At 35.5% G+C, this 26,713-nt stretch overlaps 1 protein-coding gene across 1 annotated transcript in view; it reads right to left on the reverse strand.

Annotated features, from left to right (window-relative positions):
* Positions 1 to 24,750, reverse strand: part of LOC120636058 — a 129,799-nt gene extending 105,049 nt beyond the window's left edge. Inside the window, exon 1 of the transcript XR_005659337.1 lies at positions 24,619 to 24,750. The gene's annotated coding sequence lies outside the window, so the exon portion shown is untranslated. The remainder of the gene's footprint in view (positions 1 to 24,618) is intronic.
* Between the last annotated feature and the right edge of the window lie 1,963 nt (positions 24,751 to 26,713).

Genomic DNA, 26,713 nt, shown 5'->3' on the forward strand with positions numbered 1-26,713 from the left:
GTGCTGCCTGACTATCCGAATGGATATAAATAGTTTTGTTTTTGTAGTTCTTTAGCAGACAGGTTTCCGCACATTCAATTATTGAAAATATCGTTTGCAGGACTCGATTCCAAGAACATAAAAATCATCAAGAACCAGGGGGGCCGACTGGGATGGTAAGAGTTGGCGGTGTGAGAACAGATGAAGTAGTGACTCCCCTTCTATTCCAACTTAAACTAGAAACTATCATTTCAGAAGTAGTGACCCAATCGCCGGTTCCAAAGGCAGATTCCACTGAGAAGAGCCGGCAAGAAGCTTTGCAGATTACTCTTTTCCAACATAATTTTATAGTATAACGATCTTTAGAATTTTTCTGTTTACTAGAGATGAGAGCGGAGTGGCCTGCTTCCAAGCAGCCTTGTCGTTAAGGAATTAATCAATCGTGGTTAAATATGTTTTAATATATTCTTTTAACTTAGGTGAAGGAAGGTAGATCTAATATTACCTTTGGTGTCATGTTATAAAAGCACATATTCATCCCCACAAAGGATTTCTGTATCTTTCTCAGACAAGTTCAGATATCACTAATTTATGACCGTTTATAGTAAGTCATGTCTTTTAGTTTTGCTTATATCGACTTTTTGTTTATAATTACTAATGTTTTGTTTGATAAAGATTATATTATTATAAATGTATAGCGACGCTACCGTAAGTATACCTATTTCTTTAAATTTAGCTCGAAGAGATTCACGTGATCAAAGTTTATATTATATCGATCGCATAGGTCTTTTCTGTTGAATAAATATGGTTTCCATATCAGTAGCTCTGCCCCAAAAAAAATACCATACGACATTACACTATGGAAGTATGCAAAATAAACAAGTCTAGTTTCAACAATCAACATGAGTTAACTATGCAATTTTTTACAGGATTAGCAGCTGCGCTTAGCTTACCTGCTAATGCCTTGATATGGGTACCCCACTTTAGCTTACAATCAAATGTCTTAAAAAACTGGGGAGTTCTCTACTTTTAATGATTCTCCATTCATCATTACTTTTTATCAACTTTCTTTACACTTGGTAACATAAATTCCACAAAATTTGTTTTCTATGCGTACAAATTTATAATAGAAAACCATGCGACATAGCAAGAAATTACATCGTCAGAATTGTCTTTCCAATTTCAAATTCAAAGTCAAAATTGAAGGCACTTATGAAGCGTTTGTACATATATGTTTATATAATGGTAAGGGCATGGTGATAACTTCGTTCGCCAACTTAAACCTAAAGCTATGAGGGTTCCAAACGTGCACCAGGGCACGTTTGGAACCCTCCTAAGAAGAGGACACAGCAAACTTAACCGGGTAATTTTTTTTTGTTATCACCAACTCCAACACCATCCGTTTACGCCATGAACTTCATCTACTTTCCTTCTTTTATTCTATTCTTAATAGTCATTTATCTCCCTCTTATTTAAGGGATCGTTTTCGTGTTAAAATCTATTAATATATATTGTTTGTTATATATTTATATATATAATGTATATTTTATAAATATATATTATGTATATTTTATATTTATGTATTACGTATATTTATTTAAATTATATATGTATTTGTATCGATACATTTTGGTATTTTTGTATCAACACTCTCGGCGCTATCCCGTGCTCTTGCTGTAAGTCCTATCTACAAAGGTTACCTGTGAGACATTGCTTGCAGCAATAAGGCCGCCTTTGCATGTCTACATTGTGTACTGTAGACTCCTTACTGTTTCTTTTCCCGTATGTACAATGTATAAAGTGTTTCTTCTTCTTTTTCTCACACAGTTAATATTAAGCTATGAAGTCATGAGCAATTTACACCCAAGCTTTTTTATCATTTAAGTAATCCTCAACATTATAGTAAGTGTTTTCTGTAAGCTTAAGTTTTATATAAACTTTGAAATTATTGAGAGACATATCAAAGATTTCATTCGGTAATTGGTTACAATTGCCCTTGAATGAATTAGAAATTGTATGTATATTGTTGAGTTTATTTTTTTTCAAAATTTTCTTTTTTAATTTTGTTATATTTTATGGAATTTAAAATTAAAAAATTTGGAAAATCCAAAAGTGCACGACTCATTAATAAAATAGCTATCCAATTATTTGTCAATAAATAACGAAAAAAAAACACATGAGTCGTGCAAAATAAAAAGAAAAAAAAAAAAAATTAAAACAGCTGTACTAGGAAAGTGATGCACAGGCGCCCCTGGTGGAATAAAATGTACATAATATCTATAGATATAGATATACCACCATCCATGTTAATTTTACATGGATATATATATAGATATACAGTCTTGCAGTTTGATTTTTGACCTATTTTGGTGTTTTTTTCCAATTCTATTGCAGTAAATATTTTTTTTTAAAGTATGGAATTAATCTCCATTAAATTATCTCGACAATAGTATGCAAAATATCTTGATTCCGTGAACTAACAAGGCTATAATAATAAAAATAGCCGCCGAAATGAGGCGAAAAAAATTTTTCGATCGTAAAGCACTCTCTGATGCTTCGCATCATGAGTCGTGCAATTTTCAAATATGTAGGTACTGTACTAACTATGCAGGGTCATCATCATAACTTCTTTATATTTATCTATTATATATATATTATATATATATATATATATATTATATATATATATATATAATGACTCGCTTGGGCCCATTTTATATATCGCACGAACAGCCCTTTTCTGCAGGACGAAAAAAGTGTCTATATCAGCAGCATTACATATATATTACATAAAATGCCGTAGGACATAATGCTGTGAAAATAACTAAAATACACAAGCCTAGCAGTTTCTATATTTGTCATGTGACGAATCTTTTTAACCGCGCATGCTTCAGAACTAAGTATTTTCGCGAAATTATTTATATGTGGGCCCCATTGAAGTTAAGCATCTAACGTTATTCCTAAAAAGATTGTCGTATCCACCAAATCCAACTCGTCATTATTAAGTTGTACAATGGTTTTTACTTGTGTCTGTCAGTCTTAAAAATTAAAGATGTTTCATCTGAAAACATTACAATGTCACAAGTGTTACTGACATGGTGTGGTACATCATTAATATAGACAAAAATAGAAAGGGAACCAAAACTTAGTCCTGTGGAACACCTATTAGGATTGATATATCCTGAGACTTTATGTCTTTTATGCATACCCTTTGTGTTATTTCACTAAGATAAGAGGCAATCAAACTAAGTGCAAGATTTTTGATCCCGTAGTGACTTAAGTAATAAGGTTTTATGTTCAACGCAATCGAATGCCTTAGATTACACAAAAAACGCCAATATGTTATATAAGTTTAGCAGCCGCATCCTTTGATGAAGACGGTTATTAATATTGAAATTATTTAATAGTTGATGAAGGATAATTTTTTCAAAGATCTTACTAAGTGCTGGTAAGACTGTAATAGGCCTGTAATGATTTAGGTAACACAGGAATAAGTTTTCCACGTTTCATATATTTGGAAATTTACTCAATCAACACATACGTTAAAAAATATGGATAAATAAGGGGCAACTGTCTCTATGATGTTCAACATCACTATCACAGACATATTCCATAAATCACCTGTTTTCTTCAATTATAACACCTTATAATATCGGATACAGATATGTTTGAATTCAAATAAAATGTTGGACTCTTTAACGTTGTCTATTAATAAACATTTGAGCTGCTGTGCGTGAGGAATTATAAGGATCTGTCAACAAGATGGGAACACTATAAAAACTTTTCGAAAGTAACTGCAACCTCCGCGTAAAATTTTACTATCGTTGACAATTACCTCGAAGTCAATATTAAAAGGTTTGGTTTTTCCAGACTCGTTATTAAAAAAATTCCAGATGGCTTGTACTTTGTTGTCAGATTTCATTATTTTTTCTCTTTATATGTAGAGATTTTTCTTGGACACAAACCTTTTTAAATCATTTTGAGTAAGTTTTGACGCGTTCGAGGAGTTCTTTTTTTGTTTCCTCATACAGCTCGTAGATCCTATCCCTTCTTTTGTATATGCCTACTGTATCACTAAACTTCAAGTTTTATATTGAAACTTTTATATTTAAAATTAAATGTTTTATTAAATTAATTTTCTATCGTTTTGAAAAGCGTACCAAAAAGGCTGTCAGGACGATATTTTTCAAATACAAGGACCGCAAATTAAGCGGATATTTCACCTTTGAATCGCGTTCATTTGATTTTAGTTATGGGCCTACGCTTTGCAATATATTTATTGATATAATTTAAGACAGTAATTTGTTGGCCACAATGATCTGACCTTGAGTTGTTTATTATCGATTTATGTAGGATATCATTTACATGTCTTTATTTTAGGATACAGATCCTTAAGACCCGAATTGAATTGCCAGTGCATCATTCATGAAAATTAAAAAAGTGCTCCATTGTTACATCTGGCCGATAGTTCTTTATCGTTGTGAGACACGGGTGTTTAAAAATAAAACTTGCAAATACTAGAGGCCTTTAAAATGAGGTGCTACCGAAGAATGATGCGAATGAGTTGGGTTCATAAAATAAGAAACGATCAAGTCCTGCGACGCATCGGTAAAAATGGAACCTTAATTTTTACCATCAAATCCAGAAAAGTTGTTTATCTGGGGCATGACATGACCGGTACCGTCTTCTTCAGACAATTATGAAGGGAAAACTTGAGGGTAAAAAAGCGTTTGCGGTAAGAGAAGAGAGTCGTGGCTTAGAAACATCCGTGAATGGACTGGGATAGGCCAACGTAGCACAACTTTTCCGTTTGGCGATAGACTGAAAATTATATGACTATATTACAGCCAATCTCCAATAGTGGAGAGACAACAGAAAATAATTTAAGTTTGAATTTTAGTCATAGTATTCGTAAAACTGTGTAAATTATTTGTACATAAATGTTTATTTATTAGATATAAAAAGTGTAAATAACTCAGCGACCACGAAAAATCGAACAATCCATCTGACAGGAGGTTCGTTCGACGAGAATCAAACGTCTGTAACGATGTCTGTTACTCCTTACACCGTCCATTCTATTTATTCGAGAGACACGTCCCTACATACACTCGGACAATGAAACTAAAGAACGCCCACCGAGTACTCAAGTCACTAACAAGTAAATGCTGATTTAGTGAGGGAGCAAGATGACAGTAAAGTTGAATTGAGAGCAATTATTACCAAGAACTCTCAGGTGAAAGGCGCACTAGCAGACTTAAGCAGTGCACACAAACTGGTCATAGAGGAGCACTACCAACTATAGAAGGCAATCAGCTCGTTTGAACAATGCAGATGTACCTATGAAGAAGATCAGTAAAAATGTATATGTTGGAGGGTGAATTCAGTAGGACATATAAAACAATCAATGACCTGGGCCCCAAGTCTGCTATTACAATTGTGTGTCAGTGATCGATCAGTGACTTCATAATTGTCAATTTTGGCATATTTGGTAGTCTGCTAACACAATGGTGTCATTATGGTGTCATTATGATTTTCCGATGGAAAACCACTGACACTTCAATGAACATTTGCTAGTCTGCTGCACAATGACAATTCAATGATCGCACGAATTGGTAGTCTGCTAATATTTTGACAGTTCTATTGATCATTGTGAGACCATTGAGACGCAATTCTGCAGTCATTGCCTTTTAGCAATATTATTGTTGATTACAATTAAATTGTGAAGTGTGAGATCATAATATTCAGATTAAGGTGGAATATTTTTAAGTTGGCTAAGACTATTGATGTTCTTCAATACCATTTGATTAAGCGTAGCAGGCGCCGTCGAGCCCGCAGCTTGCTAAGAAACAATGTAGACTACTTTAGGATATTCCCGATGCGGAATTTATAAAAAAAGGAGTTGCTTGGGAAGCAGACTTTAATGAGTCAAGTGTGGGAGCTCGCTCCACTTAGGCATTCCCAAACCACGGTAAGAAAACAACTTTAATTTTCGTTGCTTTTTAATTAAGTATAGTATAATACCTATATCTCAGAATAAGTTATGATGGCATGGCTGTAATGCTGGTATTTCTGTTGCAGTTACTGGTAGCACTAGCATTTTATGCATCTGGCTCTAAAAAACGATTAACGATTGGGCAGAGAGCCCCCCACAATGTTTCTCAGATCACTGCCTCAAGAGCTGTGGGACAAATAACGGAGGTGCTTAACACCAAATTTAATAAAAGTGTTAAATGTCCAGAGTGATAAGGATGCTGAAGTGGAGTGATGGATGAAGGAAGAAATTATATTTTACCAGTTATATGCTGAGTACTTTACCAAGAAGAATGCTTTTTCAGCTTCTATGAAAAAAATTACTTCAGATATCATAGATGGGACACATGTGGCAATAATAAGGCCAAATGTTCATGAAAGGCAATATTATAACACTAAGGTATTCCATTCCCTAACTGTTATAATAGTAACTTTAATATTGAACTCATATTTTAATTTTATGTGATATATCTAGCCAATAAACTTCAATTTATTTAACATTCTGTGACGCAGATTTAAATATATTGTGCCTGCAACCCAGGCTCTGCTCTTAACTCCAATGTGTGGCAGAGTCACCCACTCAGCCAACACTTAACTCCAATAAATGATAATGGGGCATGAGGTTTTTTTTAGGTATTACTTATTTTAGGTTTTTTTAATTAATTCCAATATAGATTTTTAATCGTCAAGGTTAATATTGGTTGGATTTTCAGGTGAGTTTTTCCTCTGTGGAAAACTATGATGACCACAACTTAAATACTATAGAGGGGAGATACACCACACTACTCTACGCATGAAACTTGTGACTGTATGCAATACAGTAGAGCGCTGTAAAAGTATATTGGAAGAATGTTTCAGGTAAAGTAAATAAAATGCTTTAGATAGCATGTTAGGGTCTCCTAGATTGAAAACTGTAGTAAATCATGTACATAGTTTGATGGTCAAGTGTTTTATTTCCAAATATCTTTTTCTGGTAATTGTTTAGAGCAAGTATGCATTATAATGCATACTTGCTCTAAACAATTGCACTGCTGGCAAGATTGCAGATGCATGTTGTGTTTGGCACAATATAAAAGCCACAACACAATTAAAGCAATTCTTCTGCAAGAGGCATTTAACTTTTGTGTGTTATTAAAATTATTTTTATAAATCTATGAGGAGACAAATAATACAAGTTAATAAAGATAAGACAATGAACAATGATTTTTATTTACAGTAATTTAGTTTACAAATGAATACATGTAGAAAATGAAGACTCTTCAGCTGGCTTCCAATAAAAGCAGGAGGATATAATTTCATTTTGAAATCCAAACCTTTATTGTTACCCTTTTTATATTCATTCCAAGAATTATTTATTTTATCTGATGAAGTTCCTTATAGATAGAGGACAGAATTCTTCAACAGATAACAGCAAATCACTTTGTTCACGATTAGAGCCGAGTTGGAAAGCTCTAACACATAAGGACTTGGTTCACAGAGACTTCAACGAGTAAACCAGGGTCTGCTTGAAGGTTGGGCACTGCAGCAGGCTCTTGTCAAAAGACTGTGGACAAAGGCATATATTATGAGTATATGTGTTCCAAGGGTTAAACATAGTGTTTTGTCCTATTAATCTATTGTTTTTAATTTTTCTACAACAATTTTTTAATCTGTTACAGGGATGCTGGTCACAATTTGTGCAATACCTTAAATGGGTCCACAAGTTAATAAAAGATAAAATTTTTAAAAGAAAATAGAATGGAATGAAAACCTCCTAGCTTTAGTTTTAAGTTAAAAAATGTAGTTAGCACCACCATGATAAGTACAAGTTCATTAGCACCTGTGATAAGCGTACATGAATAAAGAATTTAAGAATTTTATTAAATTTTTGATTACTCCCCATATTTGTGTTTTTTTTAATTAAATTACCAGAGATACTGTTGGAAACACACCAATTTGATACCTACTTAGACTTCATATCATGCTTAAACAGTACAAGATTGCATTACTTACTTTCGCTCTTCAGTGGGAATTTATTTATAAAATTTGAGCGTAGGTACGCAACCCAATGCCGCTTCGCCGGGCAACGTCCGTTATTGGTACAGCTGCAGTGTCCAGGCTGATCTGTCTAACTCTCCAAAAGCAGCGACGAAGTTTGCTCGATGAGGAGCATTTTGTTTGTTTTGATTATAATTTATATATTTTCACTAGCACAAAATAACGTCAATGAAATTTAATGTCAATTCGACAGTTACAGATTAAATATAATTATTTTTGACAAAATTTGGCACACAAAATATTTGTTTTTTGGGTTCCTTCGATTGTTTTACCAAATGTGATACAAAGTTCGTCTTTAGAACACAAATCAATAACATTTAAAAATATTTCTAATCAAAAATTCGCTTAATTGGACATTATTAATTAATGGTAGTTTTTTTAATTTTACTTCTCAAACACAGTTTGACCAAATGGCAACACTGATTCTCTTTCTACCACAATGCAATTATCATCCAATTACAATCCAATTGTAAGACCATTGTGAATTTAGTAGACTACCGACTTTGGGCACAATGATAATTGGATTGCAATGGAATGGTGTCATAATGACAAATCTTGTAAAATAGCAGACTTGGGGCCCTGTAGTCAAAATTACATATTTTTGAAATACAATCAACAAAAATGATCTGTATGGTAACCTTCTAGCTTCATCCACAACAATACCTATGTGTATCGATCTGACTTGTGTTAAAAGCCTCAACAAGAACATTCCTGTTTAAATAGTCATAATAAAAAAAAAGAAATTCATTAAAATAATACATATAATTGAAAATACTAAAACTTTAAGAAAAAAACAAAGAGCAAGCACAAAAAGCCTGGGATTAAGAAAGGAACGCTCAGTTTTAGTAAATAAATTAAATACCCTTTCACTATACTTTTCGAGAATTAGGGAAAAATTTCAAAGTGGAATCCAGAACCTCAATGATGTAATTAAACAATTGGAAGACTCACTTGAAACTGAAACAATTAAATATGAGCTATAACAAAGGCAGAATGATGAACAAATTCTGGCAGCTGATGAGTTGTTGCCCTACCTGTACCTACAACATATTAATATAATATAGATCTAGCTCGCTTTGAGTCATTAGCAAATAATTGCAACTGTAGTCATGAGATACTTATGGCTAACCTTATATTAATTGGTACATTATCCTTGAACTAGTTAGAAACATGCCTCGAGCAGTGCACAAGTGTCATACCAGCCCCTTAAAAAGAAAGCCTAAAAAACAAAAAATATAATTTCGGTCATGTTAGGTAGAGGTTTTGTCCTATATACAAGTAAAAAAAAGTTTTGTCCTATTATGAACCGTTCTCTTAACCACTCAGTGAATCATAGATGTTCACCGTTCAACTCCACGATCCTGGGACGCTTGTATCCAGCGGCTCTCCGCAACTCGTTTGATGTCGTCTGTCCACCTGGTTGGGGGTCGACCAACGAGCGTTTCTCGGTGCGGGTTTACCAACAACACCTCGGATCCCAAACGTCCATCGGTTAATCGAGCTATGTGCCCCGCCCATTGCCACTTCAGCTTCGCGACTCGTTGAGCTATGTCTGTAACTCTAGTAATTCTACGGATCTACTCATTTCTGATTTGATCACGTAGAGATACTCCTAACATACGAGTAGCTCTGGCCAACGCTAGCTGAGTGACTCTGAGTCTTCTTACGAGACCCATAGTTAGCGAATAAGTCTCAGATCCGTAAGTCATCACTGGCAACACGCACAGATCGAAGTCTTCAGGCGCTAACGGATTTTGTAAGAAAAGATGTCAGAAGTTTCCCGAACGCTGCCCGTCTGAGTGGAATACGGCGGAACTTACTAGAGCATTCGTGCGCAAGCACATCATTAGAGCGGACGCTTTGTCAATAATTGTTAAAAATTTTTTGCCTACCCACAAAAAAAAAAAAATGTAAACATGAGCGAAATAAGCAAAAGTATCGAGTGTGAGCCTAATATTTTGATTGTAAATGAATTTGACGAAAGTGTAGTGTGTGAGAATATACAGCGGGAGAAGAGATTGCGTGATAGCAGTGGCGCAAGTATTGATGAAGATGGATTTACGACCGTAAAGCGGAACCGTCCGAAACGCCTAGCCGTTCGTAAGTCTAGTAGTAGTGATAACATGGATGAAGACGAAATTTATAAAGAAAATCAAGAAAATGCAAAGAAAGAGGTTATTATTACGTCAAAGGAAATTTTACCTAAACAAATGGCGTTAGCTAAACTATTACGTGCAGAAAATATAGGAAATATCTTGAGTGTCAAATATAAAAGTCCTTATAAGGTTTTAGTTGAGTTTAGTGATACAAGAAATGCAGAAAAATTGCTTACTAATAAAAAGTTTGCAGATTCAGATTATAGATGTCAGTTAACACAAGAAATTCAATTGTCATTCGGTGTAGTGAGAAATATCGATATGGAAGTTCAAGAAAGTGAAATGATAGGAATTTTTGAAAGCGAGTACGAAATATTGTCTATTAAAAGATTAAGGAGATTTAATGAAAAGCGTGAATGGATTGAGAGTGAATCAGTTAGAGTGTGTTTCAAAAGTTCTACCTTACCCTCGTATAAACTTATATACGGGTGCAGATTTAAGGTGGAAACATTCACATTTCCTGTCACGCAGTGTTCTGGGTGCTGGAATTATGGACACTAGGAAATTTTGCCCAACTAAAAGAATTATTTGCCCAAAATGCGGAAAGCAACACCCTAATTGTGAAACAAAATTATATACTTGCATTAATTGTAAAGGAAGTCACATGGCCCTTGACAAGACCTGCCCTGTGTTTTATAAAGAGAAAGAAATTCGGAAGATTATGTGCGATGAGAATTGTAAATATCGAAAGGCTTTGTTTGTGTATCACAATAAAAGAAAAGTAAGTGATAGACTTCAGCGTAAAATGACCGGGGTGACAGTTGAACACCGTGAAAACGAACATATTAAGGGCAATGGCAATCGAACATATAGAGATGTTTTAGTATCTGAGACTGAGATTCACAATGAGCACATGGAAACATCTTCAAATAGTGAAAAAGAAGAAGAAATCATTGAGACTATACCAACTGGGTCACAAAAAGTAAAAAAAAGGAAGAAAAAAGGCAATAAAGTAGAAAGTACTGTTGATATGGAGTATATTACCGAAAATATAGGAAGAGGAGAATGGCAAGGTAGTAACAAGTTTGACTTTGCAGGACTCTTATTAAAAATCAAAGCAGTGTGCTTTTCGCAAACAGGTATAGAGAATAAAATTATATTAATTTTGAGAGTTATTTTAGAGGAAATTAAAATGTTAGTAGTTGAACTAATTAAGGACGGTGATATTTTCAAAAACCTATTTAATATATTCTATAATGGATAGTCAAAGTAAAAAGCACACGTTAAATATAATTCAATGGAACTGTCAGAGTTTAAAACCAAAGTTAGCTTTATTTAAAGCATTTCTGGACCAAGAAAATATACATATTGCAATTTTAAGTGAAACATGGCTTAGTGAGGAGATAGATTTTAATGTAAGCGGCTATAATATATTTAGGAAAGACAGAATGGATGGTTATGGAGGTGTCGCTATTATTGCCCATAAAAGTGTAAAAGCACGAATCTGTAATATTGCTGTTAGTAATTTAGGCATAGAAATAGTTTATATTAAGGTGCTCAACTGTAATAATTTAGAGAATATTGTTTCTATTTATTGTCCAACATCTGTTCGTACTACTCAGACTGATTGGGATGGTATTTTCTCAAATTTTGGTAAAAATAGTATAGTTGCTGGAGATTTCAATGGTCACCACACAAATTGGACTAATAAGTCTGATGTTAGAGGAAACCAGCTACAAGACGCTTGTCTTGAATTTGGTTTAATTTCAATAAATAATGGTGAATCTACAAGGATCAAATGAAATCAAAATTATTTGCAGGAAACCCCACCAGATGTCACATTTGTCTCGTCGGACATAGGGATTAATTTTAAATGGGAAGTTACGAAAGAAAATTTAGGTAGTGATCATTTAATAATTAAATACACAATTAATTACACAGAAAAGTTACAGTTAGTTAATAAGCGTAATTTTAAAAAAGCTGATTGGAGTTCTTATCACGAAACACTTAAAGATTTATTCTCTTCTTCTCTAAGTTTTCAGAATGTACAAGAAAGGTATAATTCATTTACCAACAAAATAAATGATAGTGCTAATAAACATATACCGATGATTAAAATATGTTCCAGTCCAAGTTCTAAATTTAAACCACAATCATATTGGTGTACATCCATATCCGAGTCTGTAGCTAAGCGTAGGTTAGCCTTAGGTAAATTTCGTCGGAATCCAACACCGGATAACTTAAATAAATTAGAAGAAAAGATTCAAGAAAGCAAGAATATAATTTCACGCTATAAATCACTTGACTGGCAAAATATGTGTGACAGTATCTGTGAACAAACGTCAGCATCTGTTATGTGGGACAAAATGCGTTGGGTAAAGGGGTACAAAAGACGTCAATTTTATGCATCTAACTTACAAAAGCAAGATATTTTATGTAAGCTCACACCAGACTATGCATTAACCTCCATGCCTGATCTAAAATCTAGTAATACTTTTCTAGAATCAGCTTTTGTGTTACAAGAATTACTAGTTTGTTTAAAAAAAAAAAGATACCGCACCTGGTGATGATGCAATCACATATTCGATGATTTACAATTTACCATTAAATGCTAAAAGAGAGTTACTTAATCTATATAATTCCATTCTGGTCTCGGGTCAAATACCAGAACAATGGCGAGATATTAAAATTGTTCTTATCCCAAAGCTAGGTATAAATGGCTCTGTAGCTGGAAATTTAAGACCTATTTCGCTTATTTCGTGCGTTTGCAAAATATTTCATACCATGTTAACTAAGCGCATTGAGTGGTTTGTTGAGAAAAATCAATTGTTACCTCAAAATACTTCCGGTTTTAGAAGAGGTCAGTCTTGTTTAGATTGTCTAACTCGCGTGACTTCGTATATTCAGGAAGGATTTTCGAAAACCGTATCTACTTTGGCATGCTTTCTAGATATAGATGGGGCGTATAATAATGTCGTTGTTGACGAGGCTATTAAATCTCTTGACCAGATTGGTATTGGTGCTCTAATATGTAGATATTTGTGGTGCTATTTAAGTGAAAGACATTTAAAGATTGTAGCTGATCGCCAGGGAGATTCAGATATGATAAGATGGACAAATATAGGCTTAGCCCAAGGGGACCCAATTTCACCATTAATATTTAATATTGTAACGCGGAAAATTACTTTAAGTATCCCGGGTGTCATGATGACGCAGTATGCAGACGACTTTGTTATTTACGTTAATGGAATTAATTTGCAGGACTGTATGTTGATGATGCAAAGTGCTATTAATGTAGTAGTTACAAAATTTAGACTAATTGGATTGGAACCATCTCCTAACAAGACTAAAATATGTTTGTTTACTAGAAAGCGAAAAACCGAACAAATTAATATTAGTATTGATGATCGAGCTGTACAAGTTGTGGATACCATTAAATATTTAGGCGTATGGTTAGACAAATCTTTAAGGTGGACGAAACACATTTATGAAATAAGAGAAAGAACAACCAAATATCTCAATATTCTTAAAATGTTGGCTGGATCCGGCTGGGGTATTCATCCTAAACATTTGCGCAGACTATATATTTCGTTGATAAGAAGCAGGATTGATTTTGGTTGTTATTTATAGGACAATGCTGCTAAAATCCACCTCGTAAAAATAGATAGAATTCAAAATCAAGCTCTTAGAATTATTGGAGGATTTATTCGTAGCACGCCAATACATGTTATGGAAAGTGAAATGAATATTCTGCCATTGTGTATTAGAAGAAAATATCTCGCATATAAATATTGTATTAAGGCACAGTCATGGAGTAATAATGCCACCGTTAGTAGTATAAATAGTCTAAGTAATACAGGGGGTCAAGATATTGGATCAATAAAAAAAACCTTTACTTGCTATTACATATAGTGAGACTAGAGTAGAAACTATTAATTCTTCGGAAGTGTTGGAAATGTTTACTTTAAGTTCGTGGATAAGTCACATTAAATATGATGATATCATTATGACTAACTTAAAGTGTATGAATAAATCAAAAAAATTGTACGAGGTAAATAATTTAAAAAATGAAATTATATTGGAAATTCTCAACAACTATTATGATTTTTACAAGATTTATACCGATGGATCAAAGTGTAAATCTGGTGTGGGTGCCGCTATATACGATCCAAATCTTAATAATCATAAAATATTTAAAGTTAGTAATGAGCATATCTCAATATTGACAGCTGAATTAATAGCAATTTTAGAAGCCTTAAAATATATTTTAGGTATTTCCGTCAGAAAAGTAGTTATATTAACAGACAGTAAGAGTGCTCTTCAACATATTATAAGATGCACTACGGGTTGTAATGGGGTATCTGTAGCATATTCTATTTTGAGAATAATCAAAGATTATCAAGAAAAAGGAATTTCTTTAAAGTTTCAGTGGATTCCATCCCATATCGGTCTGAAAGGTAATGAGGAGGCGGATAGACTGGCAAACTTGGCGCACACAAACGGAAAAGATTTCAAGATTAAACCTCACTATTCCGAAATGTTGTCCAAATACAAGAGTATTTGTTTCGAACATTGGAATGAATATTTTAATGAGAGATCGCTCGATAAAGGTATATGGTACAGGACCATTCAATCTGAGCCTCCTCATATACCCTGGTTTGTGAATAGTAATATTAGTAGGAATAATTTAATTCTAGCATTTAGACTTAGATCTGGGCACATGCCTTTAGGTAAGTTCAAATACCTAATGAGGAAAGTTGATTCTCCCAATTGTGATTTATGTGGTGAGGTAGATGATGTTTTACACCTACTAATGGCGTGTGTTCGGAATCACAGCAAAAAAAAAAAAAAAAACTTACTAGAGCGTGTGTATATGTACTCGTCCAAAATTTCTAGTGCAGAGTTCCCAACTATCACTGGGTGGAGCGAAACATGAGTGTTTGACATAATTTTCGTCTTGCTAATGTTCATACGTAGGCCCACTTGTTGAGAGACTCTGCTAAGGTCATTGAGCATCGCATTAAGGTCGCCAGAAAACCGAAGTTGAGTGATGTACCCGCCGTTGATGTTGATGCTAAGCCCGTTCCAATCCAGAAGCTTAAAGACGTTCTCCAACGCAACGGTAAACAGCTTCGGGGAGATAACACCTCCCTGTCGTACTCCTCGTTGCAATTGGATCGGCCTCGTGGTCTGGTCCTGTATACGGACTGACAATGTGGCGTTTTCGTACGATCACTTCAACACATTAGTGCTGAGTGTGAGTTACACACAAATATTCGAATGACCTTACCATCACGTAAATCGACATAACGCCAAACACGTCGAGCAATCTGGCAAGGGGGGTGTGAGTTACCATAGAAGCTAACCATTCGATACGCGTTTACTCACCGTGAATGCGGTGAAATATTTACTTTAAGTTGGTAGCGCTTTCTCGCTGTGAGATGAACCGATCTAATTAAGAAAGACGTTAGTATGAAGGTATCGTCATGGACGCCGCTGTCCATGACGAATACCTTCATACTAACGTCTTTCAAATTTAATGTGGTTATATTGTCTATGCTAATGTTTTGTTTCCGTTGCGGTGGATTAAAATATAAGTGTCTTCCTGCGGATTAAGGTATAACAGTGTCGTCGCGCAATTAAAATGAAGACGAGTCAGTCCCAATTTGATTTGATGGTGACATATATGGAGCAGTAAGCCGAATAAAGTTAATTGGTGTGTTGTGAAATTACTTAGAACAAGTTTATTATTCTTAGGCATGGAGACCTCTGCAAACCATCCACTCATAGTTGAATTGAATACATACTTTATGTTCCAAGGAAACGCGTTGGGATGCTATGGATACTATGGATGGATACTACGTACTCGTAAAAATATACTACGTATATTTATTTATTAAGGCAATTGACAAATTTAAGGTCATCCCAACGCGTTTCCTTGGAACATAAAGTATGTATCAATTCTATTCAATGTATAAATAAATAAATAAAGTGTATAATAAATAAATAAATATCTAAGCTAAGCAATATTGATATCATTGCAAAGGACGTTCAACGACCTTTTATAAAACAATAGGTACATTTCATAAACAATATAAACCTACTGAATATGGTGCATTAAAAAAAAATGTAGCGAAAATACTCATTATGGGACCACGATCTGTGCGACTTTCCTGTTCTATAAAATAGCCTGTACAAGTAAAAATAAGGTAAAAGAGCAACATAGCAAGTCGACTCCAAAAGGCGCTCCACCTGCTGGGCAAGTGGTTCCGCCTTTGGAGGATCGAGGTTAACCCCGAGATAAGCGCAGCGGTGCTCTTCACGGGCAGAGGTCACCCTCTACGGGCGTCCCATACCCTGGCAAGACAAGGCCAAATACCTGAGAGTAACGTTCTATAGTAAAATGAACTTCACCGCGCACATTTGCAAGGCAAGTAACAAGGCAGCGAGTGTGATGGGCCGTCTCTATCCGATGATTTGCCGCAAAAGCAAATTATCCCTCCGTCACAAGGTAACCTTGTATAAAACGTGCATACGTCCCATTATGACATACGCCAGCGTCGTATTCGCCCATTACCCTCACAGCCCTTACAGGAGCTTTTAAGTCCTGCAGAACAAGTTTATGCGTATGGCCACGGACAGTACGTGGTTCGTGCGCAACGTAGATCTCCACCGAGACCTCGATCTTCCCACCATAGCCCAGTACATGAAATAATTATCAAAGACTTTACTACTACTTTGAAACTACTTTGAAAACGCGGCGTCCACTTATACCCCCGCCCCCGACGTCGAGCCAAAGCGGCGACGTCCGAAGCATATCCTTGACGACCCTGACGATAAAATAACTACCGACAACCAGTGGCGTGCATTGCATATATGCAAATAAGCAGTGCATACCCTACCCTCAGGGTCTTAAAGAGCCTTCAGATAGGACAATTAAAGTTTTGAAATTAAAAAAACACTAAGTAAAAAATATATGAAAGCGCCATCTAGTAATGAGCGGCCAAACTTCTAGGTCAATTGTCGCTACAAAATAAACATCAAATCATCGTACAAAATAAAATCTTTTACTTCGTATTTTAATTATTTACCGTAAACGCTAAACATTTACCTTTTAAAACACGTAAAAATACCTATATTATTATTTAAATCTCATGTTATCGATTGCAGGGTAAATCCATTATTATGAATCACTCGACATATGACGCCCGTTCGCCGTTCTGTTGCATAGAAATATCAAATAAAATAAGCACGCCCAAAAAAAGAATCGTTCTGCTAGATGTGTGCGTGCAAGTTAGTAGTGTGTGTCGTGTTATGTTATAATCGTGCGCTTGTACTTACAAGATTAGCATCGGTTCACACAAGAACAGTTTCATTCATAAATTCTTTAAGTACGGGTGTCTATAAGCACTGCTTACGGAAGTGAATAATCAATTACGTGTTTGATTTTTTTATGAATAAAATGATTTGCTTGGTTTGTTATTGTTGTTAACGGTCATTATTCTTTTTTTAGAAATAAAAACATTATTCACAAATGTCCCATTACCTTTAAGTGTCTTTTAAGAAAATTAAGGAAATAATATTATCGAATTAGTCTTTCGTTTTGAAAATAATCTATGAAACCAAACGCTGTCTAAATTTTGAAAAATGAATAATTTAGGTTTTCCAGGAATCATTGGAAAGTGAGAGAGTTAACAATAAATATGGTTTCTATTTATTGTTTACATATCAAAATAAAATAGCGTTCGTACCCATACTTACAAAAAAATTAAAGACTATTTTGACTAATTTCGATTGCAATATTATCATTAGCATATTCAATCGCCATTATTGTTTACCTTCGAAAAATGCTGTATGGCGTTGGTGATAAATAAACGGTTCAAGTGCATAAATTCAGTAACTTATAAAAGTTTGAGTAGTGATAGTTTAATGTGTTAAGGTTAATTTATAGTTTATTCATTCATTTTATAATGAAAGCATATTCGTGCGGTCTTTGTTTGGGTTCAGTGTGCCTGGAAAAAGTACTTAGAGAAAACTTTAATTTCTATCCCTATATCGTAAAATTAGAAATCAAAATAAATCGTAAAATTAGAAAAGGAAGGAGTTTACCAATGTTACAAATATCCCAAAAAAAGGTGATAAAGTAACACGTATGTTTAATAATAAATATTACGAAAACTTTTCTTGGCTAAGCGGCTTTGTACATACCAATCGATTATTTTGCTTTCCTTTTGTTTTATTGTCCAATATACGTAAAGTGTGGAATGATAAAGGATATTGTGATCTTAATAATTTTCATAAAGACGCTAAAAATGATATGTTGGAAAAATATTATCATCATCAGTGTGCTTAGAAAATGCTGCCGAATGGTGTGTCATAATTTTGTGACGTAAATCAGGGTATGTACTTTTATTCAATTAGCAGTAGATAGACGATAGTATTAAATCAATCAAAAATATAACTTTCGTAAAGTAATTTGATTATAAACCGACATACCTATCTAAAATCTAAATTTTAACTTTACTTTATGTTTGTGGTGAACACCTTGTGCATACCCTGGGTCCAAGGGCTATGCACGCCACTGCCGACAACGTATCCCAACAACACACACACACGCAACAAACACAGCGTCTTCGCCGGCGAAGACGAGGGCCCCGATTTCTGACGTCATCCGGACGTGGATCATAACCACGGTCACGGGGGCGTTCGGACTAAACAATGATTAGTCCAAAAATCCACCAACAGTCAGATTAACGTCGAACCGAGCCGAGCCGAGGTCCGAGTCCTCGCAGGAGGCACCCTCGGGTCGACGTCTCCCACTCTCCCCCCGATGTCGCCGAGCCCTGGGGCTATTCTCATGGCGAGCTCTCGCGCTTGCCCCACTATCCCGGTGACGCCGTAGCAACACCTCAGGTGGTTATCGGCAAATGTCCATCCGAAAAAAAATAAAAAATAAATAAGGTCATTCACCATCCAGAGGTTGAAGAGAACACACGTGAACACTAACCGTGAGAATACTACCCCTCAAGAGGGACACTACTGCTGAAGAAGCTGTTCAAGTGTTTGCACTACTGCGATCAGGGATGCGACAATGCGATGTGGCTCGGCAACTCAACTTGAGTCGTTTTGCCGTGCGGCGTGTATTCCAAAGGTTTCAAGAGACTGGAGGCTACATCCGGAGGCATGGATCAGGACGACGATGCTGCACATCCGAAAGAGATGACCGCTTTATTGTGAACTACAGAACCGCAGAACTACAGTGAGCAAGTCTACCATTAGAAGAAGGTTACGAGAGAAGAAAATCGTGGCCCGCGTTCCTGCTAGGGGTCCGAAATTGACCGCACAGCATCGCAGGGAAAGGTTGCAATTTGCCCGTGCATGTCAACTGGACCAATGGAGGGATGTACTCTTCTCGGATGAGGCAAGAGTATGTTTATTTTGTAATGACGGGCGAAAGAGAGTGTACAGAAGACGAGGAGAACGATTTGCTCAGACTTGCATAGAAGAAATAGTAGTAACAGTAATATGGAGGTGGATCGTGCATGTTCTGGACAAAGATTGCTGACTGCTCATCGGTACATAACGTATATATAACATGTGGTCCCATATGCGGGATTAATTGGCGATGGGTTCACCTTAATGCATGACAACGCTCGCTGCCACACCGCATTGATTGTACGCGATTACCTACAAGAGGTTGGGATTGCAGTTATGCAGTGGCTACCCAGATCTCAATACGATACAGCACCTCTGGAACGAGTTAAAACGTCGAGTACGGTCACGTACGGTCTCCAAGACCTTCAAGATGCTGTCATCGCCGAATGGGCTCGAATTCCGCAAGAATTCATCGTGCGGCTCATTCGATCTATGAAAGACCGCATGGAAGCTGTAATTAGGGCAAGAGGGGGTAACACTAAGTTTTAAGTTTAATTAAATTAAGGTTTTTTTTATTTTTCTGTATAACTTATTGTCTGTTTCTATTTGTAATTTTTTTCACAATAAACATATTTTTTTTAACACTGATAATTATTAATACACCCATCGCCATCTAGCCCCAAAGTAAGCGTAGCTTTTGTTATGGGTACTGAGATAGCTGATGAATATTTTTTTATGAATATAATACACATAAATACTTATAATATATAGATAAACACCTAGACACTGAAAAACATTCATGTTCATCACACAAACATTTTCCAGTTGTGGGAGTCGAACCCATGACCTTGGACTCGCTTGGGTCGCTGCCCACTGCGCCACTCGGCTGTCATCTTGTGCTTTAGCGGCCGCAAACATCCTCCAAGCAAAGAAATACCGCCCAGCCATACTTAATTATTACTATAACACTAAATTGGAATTATAATATGTTCCTTTTTAATTGTTCTCTTTCTACTTTCAAGTTTCACTATAAAAATCTAAGTGACAACCTTCTCAATCGCGTAAACGTAATGTTGACTCAATTTACTTCTCTTAATGTCAAAATTTGTAACTCGCACTCGCTTATATTTTAATCAACCAATCACGTACTCTAACGTTCTCCCTTACGAATACTGCTCTGTGATTTATAGTCGGTACCAAGGACGTAAAAAACTCGCACTCACTTGCCACTCACCAATGACGTTTCCTCTACTGGCCCCTAGATGGCGCTCTTTCGACACCATACAAATCATAGTTAACTTTTACGCGATCGAATAGATGAAAAAACTCGCACTCAGCACACTGGATGTACCGGTAGTCAACGCGGCATCTCTGCATAGACCGAGCAAAGTGGCCGGTTATACAGCTCAGCAGCGAGATCAGTCTGTAGTTAATTAGCAAGGAGGGGAAGAACAGAACCACCATGCTTCTATGCCATGACTCGAGCGTTGTGCCATGGTGGATGACGGAATTTAACTATCGGTATTCAACCCGCTTAGAAGTTCTACTGTTATTCCGTCATCACCCGGTGGCTTGCTGTTGTTGTTGTTGTTTGAGAGTCATACTAATTTCGTTAAGCCTGACGTCCGGGATATCCTCGATGAAGTGTCCGGGTCAATGAGGCTCTAATGCCTTTCGCCAAATCTTCAACAGGCTTTTGTATAGAGGCGTAAAGCTGTATAGAATTTCTCGACCTTCCTCAAGATCTCAGGTTTAGAGGAAATGACACTACCGATATCGATCTTCAGTCGTGGCAACATGCTCTGTCCGATGGACAGATTTCTCGCGAACACTTTCGAGGTTTAGTTGTAACTTTTATTTGCTCGGTGTTAGATTGTCTCCAGTCGTACGATTGCGACTTCAAGATTTGTCTATTAAAACACCGTTAGTCAGACGCATCTGCAGGAGACTGTAGTCTAAGTTCTTGTCTCTTCTCCATGAGCCCGAGTGTATGGGCTGAGAACTTCTTTATTCCATGGGTGCGGTCAGTCTTAAAGAACTTGAGGTATGGACAGTTTCCACAAGCCACAGAATCGCAGTCTAGACAATCAAACCGGCCTTGCAGTTTCAGTAGAAATGCGAGTAGGCTGGAGAGACCTCACCAATCTTACCCTTTCCAGCTTTACATTGATATTCAATGTCCTCTAAAATTCGGTTATCGCTCCCGGTTTTCACCCTGTTTATTATCATTGAATATATACAGTTTGGTCAACATGATAAAGTCGATCTTATTTATCGGCGAACTATTTAAATTACATAAAATTGAAAGAATTTTCTTCGTCCGTAACGGAATTATTTTGATCATCTATTAAATGAAAAGTGTTTTTCTTTGACTCGTATTAAAAGTTATTTTTGATATTGTTTTATTATTTATGTAATAAAGGCAGTGGTTAATTAAAAAAATTACTGTGTACATATTAGTGTATTAAGACGTATAAAGGGTATTTTAGTATGTACGTTTATATTTATTGCTGCGTTTAGATGCAAATTAAATTAGGCGTGCGAATGAAAGTTTTAAGTATATTTATAACGATTATTATCAAAATAAAAGTTGTGGTTAGTCGTATACTTTTTGTAAGTTTACTAATGTATTCTTCGCAGGCGATGCTGCGGTTTCACCATCCTTCCTCCGTATATATATGTTACTATGTGACGTCTAGCGATATCTATAGGTATGTGTTGCTTTACGAAAATTGAAGCGCACTGAAAAATAGCCGTTTTGCCTTTGGTGTGGAATTTTCGAATTTGTAAATTTGTACATTCGGGCCACTGCCTTATTGCCGGGTTGAGATGGTTTCATTTACCTATTTATATTTTTTACAGAAATAAGAAATCGTTCCTTCGTTTTTATTAAGGTGGTAAAGTCGACACATAGATTTGGAACCACTTTTCGCGTTTGACCGGAATAAGTCCTTGATTATGAATGTCTCCTCCGGGGACCAAAGCGCCAACGTCTTTTATGATATTTATCAAGTCTTCTTTTGTCTCGCTTCGGTTTGGTGGCTCATTTCTATGCTAGCGACGGGATTTTTTTTCCAATTTTTTCACTCGGTTTACAAGCTCTGTTACTAAGCATAAATTTAATTTTCTTTCAGCCTCCATTTTCTCAAGCTTACCCTTCATTTCTTCATACTTAGATGGCATAAATACCATACACCGACTAAGTTCTTCATTTTGATATTTAATTGTTTGTAGACTTTAATGTAATTTTTGAACTTTTGCGCAATGTGTTTAAACGACCTTAAATTACTGTCTGGGACTAATAACACAATACATTAAACATACATACTTTTATCAAAGGTATCACTTAAACAGAGGACTGTTATGCATACGCGCATGGAAGCGGACGAAATGCCAACATACTGAATGGTAGAGAGGAAGTGCGTGGCAGACCAACAGAAATATCTACCTGCGATCTCCATATACATTTCCAGAAGCCCTCGGCAACATGGGCAGCCTGCTAGACTTGGGTGGCTGAAATAGGCCTATTTCACGCAGTGAACATCCAATCCTGATAAGAAGATGATAATCAACTAAGACTATTTTTATAATGGGAAATTCACACTCAAGGGGGTGATAGATTGTATGAGAGTCCTGTTTTTCAAAGTGCAACCATGCATAGACTTCCAACTCTTACTGCACCCGTACGGGTGCAGTAAGAGTTGGAAGTCTATGCACGTCCTATGGTTGTGAAGCTAGTGCATTAAAATAAGCTTATAGACAAATAGATTTTTTTTAAAACAACACTATGAGTGTTAAGAATCGACGATCCCTCTGAAGCATCGTTGATTCATGTTGACGATATATTTTGTAAATATAATTCCTTTAAATATTCTTTAAGTCTAATTTTACCATAATGTATTAGAAATATCGTATTTCATTAAATTAGTTGTTTAGCATAGTTTAGTTATTCATGTGCATACCAATAATCGTATTTTATAGTATAACTTTACTTAGATTATTGTATAGCTAAATAAATAATAATTCTTAATGTAAACTATGGTCAGTTAGTTAATTAATTTAGTATTAAGACATTTTGTAAATTACGATAGCCATATGATAGTTGTATAAATAAATAGTTATAGCCATTCTTTAGCCCACTAAGTATAGTTTAAGTACTCATAATACTCAATAAGTTCATCGATACCATAATTATCTTATCATCCCATGTATTTCTATCGCGTATAACTGAGACAAACAGGTATATTTTGTGCACCTTTTTTCTGTTATCTCACTCTGGTTGTATTTTAGCGTTGTTCTCAGAACCATAAGTATTGTCATTTCACCCTAATGTAATGCTGACTCTTTCTAACATTGTAATTTGGTACTCAAATAAAGATAAGGACAGGCGCTCGCTTATATATAATAAAACCCGGCATCACCAGGGCTTAACCACGCACTTCACTCGCTGACTCTGAAGCGAACGCATCTTCGGTAAAACGACTACACCTTGTTGTTTTATTTTCACTACTGTGGATTGGACTCGTCTACGATCCTCCACAATGAGCATTTTATGAAAAAGCGATTATTAAAATCAAAAGTTTGCATGGAATCATTTTACGTATTCTTAATCTTTCCGGTATTCGAAAGCCCTAGTAAGAACACTGCCAAGCTTGCATAAAATTCCATGGTGGGTACGGCTTATACTTTTATAAGGTAGCTATGACCTTTCAAAGATCAATACCCATTTTTAGTTTCGATATTAAAAACGCTGGGCGTGCAAACAAAGCTATCTTATTATCTGTCTGCACACTTAAGTACTTCATATATCCAGATAAGACCCAAGCAGATAGATTTATTATTTAATGCTCACAGGAAATATCGAAGCCACGCGGTTGAGCCCGAGACATTGGATGTACCAGGTGAAGCACTCTACCGTCAGCAATGCTTATTATAAGGCGAGAATCGAAAAAGATGAAGAAAGACAGTCAAGCCTAAATCCATGAGGAGCCAGTATCCTCAGTAACAAGGGAGCGATTTGGAATAAGAAATGTTGCCATCGATAAAGTGCCATATTTATTTGGATGTAGTACGAGTAAGTTAATAAATAATAAGTATTTACCTTCAATGAAGATAGCGGGCGCGTCGTTATCCTGCGTAGTAGTCATACCGAGTGCATGCCACGGATCGACCGAACCGTGCACGTACGCGACCCGAACGGCGGGTATGTTTAAACCACCGAACACTTTATTAGTCCACTCAGCACCAGCGTTCACAAACACAGAGTCAAACCTGTAACAAATAGAAAATGATATTAAAAATTGTTCAACGAAACTGCTTACTTTTTCCAGTGCTTAGGTGCCACCAAAAATATATGGTTTTATAACTTAACCTTATTTATGCAATTATTAATCAAATATGTGTTGGTTTATGTTACAAAAAAATACAAAAACTAATCTTCATTTATAATTATATTTGAGAAGGTACTTTGAATGTTACATGTTATAAAAGTAATGTACCAGCGCCATCTCATTCATTCTTGTTCACAGTGACAGACGTATTACCTACCTTGCTAATTATAATAAAATAATAATATTTTTGGATAATATTAAATTCAGTTCTATCCATCGACACGCAAATTACGTAGTTTATTAGTTTATAAAAAGTTTAAAATAAAGTGGTTATTTTTCACGCTAATAGGATGGACAGTTTGAAGACGAAGAGAAATATTAAACCGTTTGACGGTGAAAAATATAGTGTTTGGAAGTTTAGAATACGTGCGTTGTTAAGTGAATTGAATGTTATAAATGTGATTGACGAAGACCCACAAATTGTATGCGGTGAGTGGGAGAAAAAGTATGCGTGGAGTATTTGACCGATTCCTATCTTTGTTTTGCAAAGGAAGAAAGTTCAGCAAAACATATTTTAAAGAGTTTAGATTCACTTTACGAACGAAAAAGTATCGCGACACAATTGGCCTTAAGTAAAAACTTATTGTCATTAAAGTTAAAAAGTGACGTTATCCTAATAAAATAATTCACTGTGTTTGACGATTTGATCACGGATTTATTAGCAGCTGGAGAAAAATTAGAAGAAACTGAAAATTTAACAATAGTAAACGGAAGTTTGAAAATTAAATTTTTTAATCAGAAGGGAAATAAAGCTACACGAAAGTCATTCGTTAAGTGTCATTACTGCGGACGTAGAAATCATGTTCAATCTGACTGTTTCTATTACAAACGAATGCAACAGCAAAAACTACGGAAAGAAATAGAACCGTCCAGATAGTTGACATTATTCAGCCATCCACATCCAACAATTATTTTGGTTTTGCATTTATTACTGGTGAACATCATATCAATTACATTTCTACTGGATTCAGAAGCATCGGATCATTTTATAAACAGAGAAGATTTTTTTACTAATTTTGTTGATTTACAGCCACCTTTAAAAATTTCAATTGCTAAAAATGGTGAATTTATTTCAGCTACTAAAAAAGGTACTCTAAAGGTTACCAGCAGCACGGGAATACAAAGTGTTCTCGAAGAGGTGCTTTTCTGTCCAGAGGTACCCTACAATTTACTATCGGTGTCGAGAATGCAGCGTGCTGGATTGACAATTGTTTTCAATAAAAATGGAGCGGAAATACTTAATGGTAATATAACCATTATGCAAGGTATTTTAAAAAAACAATTTAATTACTTTAGAATTAATGGCTTGTATGAAAATATGTAGATCTGTTTCCCAAGTGTGCAATAGTGACAAAAATAGTTACAAGTTATAGCATGAACGATTTGGTCATATTAGTAAAGCTAAATTTTTACAAATTAAAAATCTTGATATGATTGATGATTCAAATCAAATCAATAACATCATATCTAATAATGAATTATGCGAGGCTTGCATAAATGGAAAACAGAGCCGACTACCGTTCAACCAGGCTAAAGATAAAAGTTACGTAACGCGAACATTATTTTTAGTGCATACAGATGTATGCAGCGCTATTTCTCCAACAACTATTAACAACAAAAATTATTGTGTGATTTTTGTTGATCAATATACTCATTACTGTGTTACTTATCTATTAAAGCATAAATCAGAAGTAAGGTGCTTTCAAAGATTTTGTTGCAAAGAGTGAGGCTAAGTTTAATTTAAAATTAGTCAATTTATATTGTGACAGCGGTGGAGAGTACCTAACTTCCGAAATGAAAACTTAT

Source organism: Pararge aegeria, chromosome Z (genome assembly GCF_905163445.1).
Source record: "Pararge aegeria chromosome Z, ilParAegt1.1, whole genome shotgun sequence".
In the NCBI taxonomy this organism is placed as follows: domain Eukaryota; kingdom Metazoa; phylum Arthropoda; class Insecta; order Lepidoptera; family Nymphalidae; genus Pararge; species Pararge aegeria.